Consider the following 11,654-nt stretch of genomic DNA (forward strand, 5'->3'; position numbering starts at 1 on the left):
TTCAGCTTAGCTCACTGCACATGTGCCACATCCCCTCGCCATAATCCTGGATCTGTCCATGGCCACTGCTGTCAGAAATGGCAGAGATGCTGGTTAAGAAGGTAGAACTGTTAGACTGGAAATATTCCAATGGCTTTCTTGAGTGATTCAAAAAGCATCATACTTTCACATTTAAAGTTGCTGTGGGAAAAGCTGCCAGTGTTGCTTATCATGCAGGGGATGAGCGGGCTACAAGACTAATAATTATCACAAAGGCTACATCCCTGATATGTTCAGTATGGATGCAACTGGATTATTTTTCAAACTTCTTGGTGACAGGATGTTCTGTTTAAAAAATGAAACACATCATGTTGGTAAGGAAGCCAAGGATCTTGAGAGTTGCTCTCTGTAACAATTTGATTAGCAATGAAAAATGGCCACTCTTTGTTCCAGGAACATCTCAAAATCCACATGGTCTCAAGAACATAAAAATCTTTTCTGTTACTTACAAGGCTATTAACCATGGATAGATGACAGCTGAGATATTTGAAGACTAGGATGTAACATTTGACAATAAAATGAAAATTGATAAAAAGAAAGTCCTTGTATATTTTGATAATTCTCAGGTTTGCACTGAAATAAAAAGCTTATCTGTAACCTAGTTCTTTTTCTTCCACTGAACACAGCCTATGTTTTACCTGTGTGATCAGGATATCATGAACCCATTCAAATAACAATATCCGAAGGGCATCATGCAGTATGTTCTGTTTACTATGGAGTAGAAGTTGTCCAGAGATACTGACGTGAGAATCATTCACTTATGCATGAGGCCTGGTATGCTGTCACTCCTGCTATCATTGCTAATAACTTCCTCCAGCCTTTTACCAACCTACCAACACAAGATATTAACCAATCCAGACACTGCTGCTGATGGTGGTATACTGTAGATACACATTGGTCTGCAACAGTATGAGCCAATATTTTTAGCAGGTTTGCCACAAATTAGCTCCACACCCACACACCCCCAGAGTACCACTCCCATCCCCTTTTTCTGGCTGCTCTTCTGATCTGCTTTCTGCTCCCTGCCTCATCTGGAAAAACAGGATTTTTTTCTCTAAAAAATATTATCTGCATATTATGATGTAAAAATGGCTTCTCAGACATGCTCAGCACATTCTGCCCCCTGATGTGGAACTTTGGCTTAAGTTCTAGGCTATGGGCAGTCAGTCTTTCATTTCTAGTGCTAGAGACCTTTCCAAGAAAAGGTGTTGCAGCCTGCAGTCACCCTTTCTCCCCTGCTCTGCACACCTTCAGACTGGGGCCAGTCGGGAACCCCAAGTTGAAGAAGGCATAGGTACAGCTGCAGCTCAACTCCTCTGGATCACAGGAGGGGCTGAGCAGAAGTGTACAGTTATATATTCTGATGGAAGAAACTCATGAGCAAGGGAGATTTTCCGTGTTTCAAAATGGAAGATCTTTCTTGCATGCTTTCTCCACAAGAAACTACACAAAAACCTGTACACTGGCAATCTTATAGCAGGAGAGTGGGGTCTTTGCCACTAGAAATGTAATCCTTGTCCGAGACCAAAGGCTTTTGTTACATTGCCCAGATTTGACTATATAATAACTGAGAAGACCTTCCCTTCCCTCAGTTTTATTGCGAAGGGACCACATTAGTATTTTTTTTTTTTTACTAACTGTTGCACAAGCTGAAGAACTATAATCATAAACTTGGATGTAATGCAAGCATAATGTTTAAAACATTGAACTACGGTTCAACATACGAACACTATATACTCATAAGAGACTATATAGCACTCACCTTACCATGTGGAAGACTATATCCTACAAGAGCAGTAGCACCAACCAACATGATAATTTGCAATCCAACTTGATTCTGTAGATCTAGTGAGATGGGGGAAATGTTTTTGGAAAGGTTGGGATGGCCAAATAGTTTTTGTAGTGTTCTTGTGAAAACTTCCTGGAGAAACGCCAATACCTTTTTCTTCCGTCTATTTACATTAAGTGAAAACATGTTGTAGGTTATTTTAACTTTCTGAAACTTGTCCTTAACTAGAAAGTGTGCAGAAACTAGGGCTGTGTGAAGCTTCAGGTGCTGATTCAATGTGGAGGAGATTCGGCCTGATTCAGCGGCTGAATCTCTGAATCGGAATCGAATCAGGAGACCAATAAAAAGGCCCGAATGTATTTGAAGCCTCCAAATGGATTCAGAAAAGATTTGGAGAAATATTTGGAGATTCAGCCAGTCGTCACTTGCCGCCTTAGGGAGTTGGACCTGAGCTCCATGCTGGTAAGTAGGGGGCAGGGGAGGGGGGAACCATGGGGGGACCTCTGCCAGGCCCCCTCCCGTCTGCTCCCTCAGCCCCCCTGAGTGCCCCCCCAGCCCCCCGCTGCTGGCTGCTGCAGCAGCCATCATAGCTTCAGGGGCCTCGTGGCAGAGTCCCCCCCACACATTGCAGGGCAGCAGGGATTGCCCCCCCCACCAAAAAAAAACAAACAAAAAAACCCAACAACCTGGCAGCAGCTGGTGAGTGCAGGGCTTTATTTATTTTTTAAATGTTTTTATGTTTTATTTTTTTAAAAGAGCTGGGATGCTGGGGCCAGGCTGGGCGGCCATTGATGAGGCTGGGAGATTGGGCATGGGATGGGGCCTGTTCAATTCGGAGATTCAGCCGATTTTGCAGTGGCTGAATCTCTGAATCAGATTTGGCCAAATTGATTTAGGACAGTGATTCAAATAATCGAATAGAATCACTGTCTCCCGAATCGGCCAAATCTGAAGCGAATACTAGCCACTTTGCACAGGCCCAGCAAAAACCATATTTTGAAGAATCTGGTGTTTTGTGTTGGAGTAAACTGTGTGCTAAGGGAAAGCAATGGGAGACAAGCTATAAGGGTCAGCAGTGGGTAAGAAATGTAGAAGAAAACAGGTTTCAGAGGAAGGAAAATTAAAGCAAAGCAAGTTTCCGACCAAGTTTGTAAAGCCATGATCCAAGACGTAGCAGCTCATCTATTTATGAGGAAAGATCCACAAAATTCCTCACACAGAGCAATATCAGTAACAAACATAGTGATTAAAAAACAATTATTTTAAAACATGGGATAAAAAAGACTTCTATTTATATATAGATACCTTAAAACCAAATGTTGTAAAAGAAAAAGGTCATTTTCCTTATCAAAGCACTTTTAAGGAAAAAAAAGACACTGCAGAATACTGAATTATTATGGAGAAATCTGTATATTTATCATCATGCAGGCTAATGGCACACAAAGTGTACAGTAGAGTATTTATTTTTAAGAAATATAAAATAATATTGGGGAGGGAAATCTGATAACCTGTACTGTGTTTGGTTGGTGGCAGTTTTCAGATCTTCATACCTTTGGTTTAATAACCTGGAGAACTGAATCGATTTTTGTAAATCAAGCAGTCTACCAGGATTTCTAGAATAGGATATTTTATCAGCCAAGTGGTTTTTGTTCATTGCTTAGAAGAGGAAAACCAGCTTTCCTGTCTTGTTAGACTTTCAATGGTTTTCTCAAATTTGAATTACTTTGTAATTATTCTCCCCATAGCTATGGAAGAAGATACTCTAGAGTCAAAGTCTGGTTTACTATTTCAACACATCGTGTATGTAAATACTTGGCCAGGATCTTCTATTTCACTAGTGTAACTTGAATTTTGGCAACACGCATGTATTTTTGGACTAGAACTGTTCCGCTGCTGAAATGTAAAATGGTTGGCATGGATGAGCAACCAATAGCTAGGTTACAACAGCATTTATCTTTTTAGTAGTTAGGCACCTACCCAATTATTTTAGCTTTGTGGGATAAGATGTGAAATTGAAACCTGACCAGTTTGTAGTCATTGATGATCTCCAGGAATATTTTGAAGTAGTAAGGAAGGTATTCAGACTTCTTGGCCGTGTTCTAACATGTATGACTCTATTCTACTTCCTCAAAATAAATCATTACACTTAAAAAAGCTATTGATCTCTTCCTTGCCTAAATGTGTGCTGTATAGGTGGCACAAATGTGATGGCACTCCTGAGGTGGGTTAGGGAGCTCTGTTTGGAAAGGACTTTGAAATCCTTTGTGGAGTAACACTGCTGCCATAAAAAGGGTGCTTAATATAGTTTAAAAAAAATGAAATATGACATGTTATGAGTCCATCTTCTCAGTAGGAAAAGATTTGGCCTCAGAATAGCATGGAACAATACCTTCTATTGAGAACACATAATAGGACAGTAATCTGCTCAGTGTCATAGGCTATAGCCCAAAATAGGTTGGCAAGAACTTTAATGCCCATTAGGAGGTTCAGAGAGGATATACCAGTTGAGCCTGTTTTGTTCAAATATCTCGACTTCAGGCCAATACTTACCTTGTTATGTAACCAATACTGTTTTGTTATGTAACCACTCGCAATCATGTTCACTGTGGTTTTCTGCCTAGCAACACTGACTTTATAAAGACTTGTATAAGCAATAACTAAACATGCTTTAGCAGCATGCTAGTAATTTTCCTTCAGCTACCTCTCACAGGGCTCCTCAACTTGATCCTACAGGGTGTGACTTGATCACAGCCCTCTTATAGTTATTTCTAACTATATACAGTATTCAGGTATGTATTTTGATATTCAAATAATAATATCAAATTTTAAAAAATTTATTCAGTTCTACCCATTCCCATAGGATCTGAATGAAGACACTAACCAAACAGACCCTATGGAGAATCCCATGGTATTTAAAACGGTTTACTTTGGGAAGTGCCAGGGAGGAATTATTCAAAATATCAAAATGAAGAATGACATTTGCTAACCTTTCTTCATAACCAACCTTAGAAATAGAGGCAACATTTTTTATTTTGTCATTTTTAAACTTCATGGAATTTGATGAGTCACGTCAGAAGTCAGTTGGTCAGCAATAATGCATTTTGCAACTAAGCCTTGTTAAGAACCATAGCTACTAGCAAAATCAGAGACTAATTTATGTACTCGTTATCCACTTTCAGGTCTGGTTGGCTGACGATTGATCCAAGTCTAATAACACGTTTTCATCATTAAAAGTGATTGTGAATCTTGACTGGTTAAAATCCCATAATTCTAGTTCCCATGTCAACTCTGATAAAGATTTAGAAGAGGAGTCTAGTATGGTATGCAGTTCAGTAACCACCTCTCTGCAGGAAATGCAGCACCTGTGTGCATGCAGAGGTGGCCAGGACATGGTTTTAGATGAGAATTGTCCATGTAAGAACTGGCAAGAATGACCAGCCCCCCACTACAGGAGGCCATTGCGATGCCTGTTTGCATTTATATGGTACTTGAAAAATGTTAACTAATTAACCATCATGAGAGCTCTTTAATCTATTAAAGCAGCCGTAAATTCATAGTGTACATGGAGAAACTAGGATGATTGATGAAGTCATGGTCAGAATTGGGACCAGAATTCAGGAATCCCTTTTTTAGTCCTGTATGTTGTCTCCTTGTAGTTGGTAGGGTCGGAAGGGACCCGAGCAGATCATCAAATCCAACCCCCTGCCATGGGCAGGAAAGAGGGGCAGGAAGGAGTGCTGGGGTCAAATGACCCTGGCTAGGTGATTATCTAGCCTCCTTCTGAAGCCCCCCAGGGTAGGAGTGAGCACCACTTGCCTTGGAAGTTGGTTCCAGATCCTAGCCACCTCGACTGTGAAGAAGTGCTTCCTGATGTCTAGCCCGAACCTACTCTCAGTCAACTTATGGCCATTATTCCTAGTTACTCCTGGTAGAGCTCAGGGGAACAGGGAATCTCCCATTCCCCACTGGTCCCCCTTGGTAAGTTTATAGACAGCCACCAGATCCCCTCTCAGCCTTCTCTTGTGAAGGCCGAACAGGTTCAGGTCCCATAGCCTCTTCTCATAGGGCCTGCCCTGCTGCCCCCTGACCATGCAAGTGGCCCTCTCAATGTTGTGCACATCCTTCCTGAAGTGCAGCACCCAGAACTGGACACAGTACTCCAACTGCAACCTGACCAATGTCGCACAGAGGGGGAGAATCACCTCTTTGGACCTGCTCGTGATGCATCTGTGGATGCATGACAAGGTGCAGTTAGCTTTGCTGACCACGTCCTCACACTGGCGGCCCATGTTCATCTTGGAATGAATCCTTTTCTGCCTCTGTGCTGACGAGAAGGGAGTTCCCCAGCCTCGAAGTATGCTTCTGGTTCTTCCTCCTTAGATGCAGTACCTTGCACTTGTCAGTATTGAAACCCATCCTATTCTCATCTGTCCACCCTTGTAACCTCTCCAGATCTAGTTGTAGCCTGTCCCTCCCTTTTAGTGTGCCCACTTCTCCCCACATCTTAGTGTCATCTGCGAATTTGAACAAGGTACTTTTCACCCCCACGTCCAAGTCGCTGATGAAGATGTTGTACAGTGTAGGCCTGAGGACCGAGCCCTGGGGAACCCCACTGCCCACATCCCTCCAGGTCAAAAATGACCCATCCACCACCACTCTCTAGGTCCAGCCCTCCAGCCAATTTGTGACCCATCTGACTGTAGGCATCGACGCCTACATCAACTGTATTGTTTTCCACTCTATGGCAGCACTGGTTGCTTAGCTTCATAAAACTAGTTAGGAGGCAGTTTGCAAGGCATCACTTAGAGCTTCAAATTAGTGAAGACATTTCCAAAGCTCAAAGAGCCTGTGCCTTTGGGTTCCATGAATTTTAATGGCTATGTCTGGGTATATGAGATTCCACTACATGCTGAATATGAACTTTGAGATCAATCAGTAACAAAATGTTTAGCCCTAGAAAGATTTTTGTGTTCATTTACCTTTTCAACGGACTTTAGTAGACTGGCAACTTATTTTTTCTCTCAGTACAATGTGAGATGAACTTTGGCATTACAAGGATTCCAAAATTAGGCATTGGGAGAAACAGGGACACCACTGATTACCGTTGCTTCAAAGGCTGCTACTACTTATACTTAAATTAGAACTGAAACATCATCCATACCACAGTGCATTTTAGAACTTAAGATATTTGAACTAGTTATGTATGGAATATTTTAGGTTTTATAGTGGTCTTTACACCATTGCCTCTTGTATCATTAAATGGAATAGGACTGGATAGCATTGAATCATAGAAAATTAGGGTTGGAAGGGACCTCAGGAGGACATCTAGTTCAACCCCCTACTCAAAGCAGGACCATCCCCAACTAGATCATCCCAGCCAAGGCTTTATCTAGCTGGGTCTTAAAAACCTCCAAGGATGGGGAGTCCACAGCCTCTCTGGGTAACCTGTTCCAGTGCTTTACTACCCTCCTAGTAAGAAAGTTCTTCCCAATATCAAACCTGAAATTCCCTTGCTGCAATTTGAGATGGTTGCTCCTTGTTCTGTCATCTGCCACCACTGAGAATAGTCTAGCTACATCCTCTTTTGAACCACCCTTCAGGTAGTTAAAGGCTGCTATCAAATCCTTATACTGGTGCATGGGCTTGTTCCTTCTAGAGGTGCACTGATACATCAGTCCATATTATATCAGCACCAATATAAGGAAAATTAACATTATCGGCAATTGGCTGATTTTGGCTGATGTGGCTGATAATGTTGCCAATAAATGCCCAGCAGCTTGGAGAGCCACATCAGGCTGGTAAGTCTGTTGGGGTGAAGGGGCCTGGGGGGAAGAAGGGGCATGGGGAGGGGGGGGAGGCAGATCAAGGACCCTGCTGTGAGGGAGGGAGTGGGGCTGGGACAGGGGCCAAGATCTGCACAAAGGGTGAGGGTAGGCTGCCCCTGTGTGCTTGGGGCCGGGGCTGCACTGGGCTCTTCCTGGCAGGGAACTGGGCCTGGGCTGCACTAGGGGTGGGGAGGTAGTGGAGGCAGGTGGTGGCAGTGCTGGGAAGAGGGCTACAGCCACCCCAAAATTCACTCCCAGCACTGCTGCTGTCTGCCCTGTCCCTGCCCACCCCGAGTCCAGCCCGGGCCCAGGCCCCCACCAGGAAGAGCCTGGTGAAGCCCTGGCCCTGAGTGTGCAGTGGCAGCCTGCCTTTGCCCCACACACAGATCCAGGGGGAACACACCCCACATGCTTCTCCTGGGGGTGTGCACAGTAGCAGGAGCTGCTCCCTGCCCCTCCACCCCTTGGATGAGCCACGGCTCTGTCCCATGCCCCACTATGCCCCAGCTGTACATCTCCTGCTCCTGCCCCAGCCCCAGCCCCACTCCCTCCCTCACCGTGGGGGCCTCAATCTGCCCCCCCACCCCTTTCCCCCAACAGACTTACCCGCTGGACACTGCTCTCCAAGCTGCCAGGCTGCATATTGGCAATGGGATTGGTATCCGCTGATATGGCTGGTTAATAATTGGCCATTAGTATCTGCCCAAAAAATCTTTATCGGTGCATCCCTAGTTCCATCCTAAGTTCAGGACCTTGCACTTGTCTTTATTGAACCTTATGAGATTTCTTTTGGACCAATCCTTCAATTTGTCTAGTTCGTTCTGAGTCCTAGCCCTACCATCCAACATATTTACTACTCCTCGTTGCTTGGTAGCATCTGTAAACTTGCTGAAGGTGCACTCTATGTCATCTTCCAGATCATTGATGAATACATTGAACAAAACTGGCCCCAGAACCAGTCCTGGGGCACTCCACTTGATACCAGCTGACAACTAGACATTGAGACATTGACTACTACCCTCTGAGTCTGATGCTCCAGCCAGTTTTCTGTCCACATTATAGTCCATTAAGCAAACCTGTACTTCCTTAGCTTGCCTGCAAGAATGTTGTGGGAAACTATAACAAAAGCCTTAATAAAATCAAGGTACACTACATCCACTCGTCTCCCTACATCCACAGAGCCAGTCATCTTATTATAGAAGGCAAGGACAAACATGACCTTGGTCAGGCATGACTTCCTCTTGGTGAATCCATGTTGACTGTTCCTAATCACCTTCTTTTCCTCCAAGTGCTTAAAAATGGATTCCTTGAGAATCTGATCCATGATTTTTCCAAGGACTAAGGTGAGAATGACTGGTCTGTAGTTCCCTGGATCCTCTTTTTTCCCTTTCTTAAATATGGGCACTATATTTGCTCTTTTCCAGTCATCTGGGAGTTCTCTCGATTGCCATGAGTTTTCAAAGATGATGGCCAGCGGCTCTGCAATCACATCAGTCAACTCCCTCAGCACCCTTGGGTGCATCCCATCTGGCCCCATGGACCTGTATATGTCCAGCTTTTCTAAATAGTCCCAAACCTGTTCTTTTGCCACTGTTGGATGCTCACCTCCTCCACAAACTGTGTTGTCACTTGTAGTAGTCTGGAAGCTGCCCATGTCTGTGGAGAGTGAGGTGTAAAAGACATTGGGTACTTCAGCCTTTTCTGCATCCTGTGTCACTAGGTTGCCTCCCCCATTCAATAAGGGACCCACACTTTTTTCCATGATCCTTTTGTTACTGACATACTTGTAGAAACCCTTCTTGTTACCCTTCACATCCCTTGCTAGCTGCAACTCCGACTGGCCTTCCTGACTTCATCCCTGCATGCCCGAGCAATGATCTTATAGTCCTCCCTAGTTGTTTGTCCAAGTTTCCAGTCCTTATAAGCTTCCTTTTTGTGATTTAGTTTGTTGAAGAGTTACCTGCTAATCCAAGCTGGTCTTCTGCCATACTTGCTGGTCTTGCTGTACATCGGGATGGTTTGTTCCTGCACTCTCAGTAAGGCTTCTTTAAAGTACAGCCAACTCTCCTCGACTCCTCTCCCCCTCAATCTGGCTTCCCAGGGGATCCCGCCCATGAGTTCCCTGAGTGAGTCAAAGTCTGCTTTTCTGAAGTCCAGGGTCCTTACTCTGCTACTCTCCATCTTTCCTTTCCTCAGGATCCTGAACTCAATCATCTTGTGGTTGCTGCTGTCCAAGTTGCCATGTATTAGTACATTCCCCACCAATACTTCCTTGTTTCTGAACAGCAGGTCAAGAAGAGCATGGTCCCTAGTTGGCCACTCTAGCACTTGCACCAGGACCAGGACTTGCACCAAGACTCTCCAAAAAGCTTTCTGGATTATCTGTGCACTGTTGTATTGCTATCCCAGCAGATGTCAGCCCCCCATGAGAACTGGGGCCTGTGGATACATAGTATGCAAGGTGCAATAGAAAAATTTATTCTTCCTTTCTAACTGTGCTGGTCTTCAGTGCTAATAAGAGAATCAAGGAGTTAAAGAAGAGTATTTGAATCACATAAGTGAGTATGTATAACAGTATGCAGGACAACAGCTATATTGAATCAAAGTCCAGAAAGATACTTAATTTCTGAAAAAAAATCCAGTACTTTAAAGCTCTGCATCTGTCATCTAGATGATCATGGGCCTCACCTTAAGTAGTGGGGGTGGGGTGCCTGAACTGTTTTGCAAGTTCTTCCAAATGTTTCCCTTGACCCATGAGCCCCGCTTTGATCTTATGCAGGATGACTGTAAGGCAACTGTTTTTCACTCAAATGAATCTGCCAGACAGTTGGAAGACATTCCACAAAGGGTCATCGGTGGAAGGGTGCAGAGCAGAGTGTCTCCATTCATACACCTTTATAATTTCTTCTCACTGCCTCATTTGCTTAAGGAACAGAGACCTGATGATTTCCCCGATTTAGCCTAAATTTGTACATGAATCTTCTCTTGTTCAAAGGGTTTGGATTTATGTATGCTGACTCCCCTCTGTAATATAAATACTGGATAATAAATTTAAACTCCTTAATAATGGGCAAGATTTACATCTACACTGAACACCACTCAACTAATTGAAAGATACCTCAGCCCAATAGATCTGGTGGCACTTTATTATTTTTTCCCCTTCAGCATTTCCTTAATGTCAAAGAATTAAGGGTTTTTAGTTTCAGATGGGAGGACTGCAGGTGTCGCTGGTCATCCAGGATGGTGGTCTATATCTCCTGAGCATCCTACTCCATTGTACTAAAGGTACTATCCACTGCCAAAGCTGTATCCATATTGCTGACCTAACCTAAATTCACACCACAGTCTTTTATAGACTAGGGCAAAAATGAATTATTCATTTTGCAAACAGAACTCCCTATTCATATCCTCCTCCCCACCCCACCCCTCTACCTCCCAAAAAAGCCAAACTTTTCCTCTGAGTACTTTGAAGCTTCTGTTGCTCTCCCCTCCTGCACTGATCTAGCTGGTCTTTTTTCTTCAGCCACCTTCCTCTTCCAACAGTCTTTTGAGTAGAGTAAGCAGTGATGATTGATTTCTCCAAGGACTGCATTTCTGCATTATGAGATCCTCAGCAGAAAAGTTAATGGCAGTGTCTTGTGCTCTCATTTTGTACCCTTCACTTTGGGCCAGGAATAGCTCAGTTAAATTATATTGAAAAAAACGACGATTTGGATTTAAAAGCCTCTTTGCATCCTCACAACTACCTGCTTCCTTCTTTCACATCCAAAACACCATTTTAGGCAGAGTATGGCTAATTCTCTACGCACCCCAAGACAAATACTTAAACTGAGCCTCATTGCCATGTTAGAGGTGGAATGGACAAAAGGGGCATACTTATACATGTATGTAGAGCCTGGGATGGGTACCTTTTAATATACTGTATGAACATTAAGTATTAGCAGGATCCAAATCCATTAGCAGCTGCAGAGAGCTCCTATTGATACTCTGTACCTGCTGAA

The sequence above is a fragment of the Alligator sinensis genome, unplaced genomic scaffold, assembly GCF_000455745.1.
Source record: "Alligator sinensis unplaced genomic scaffold, ASM45574v1 scaffold573_1, whole genome shotgun sequence".
Classification (NCBI taxonomy): domain Eukaryota; kingdom Metazoa; phylum Chordata; order Crocodylia; family Alligatoridae; genus Alligator; species Alligator sinensis.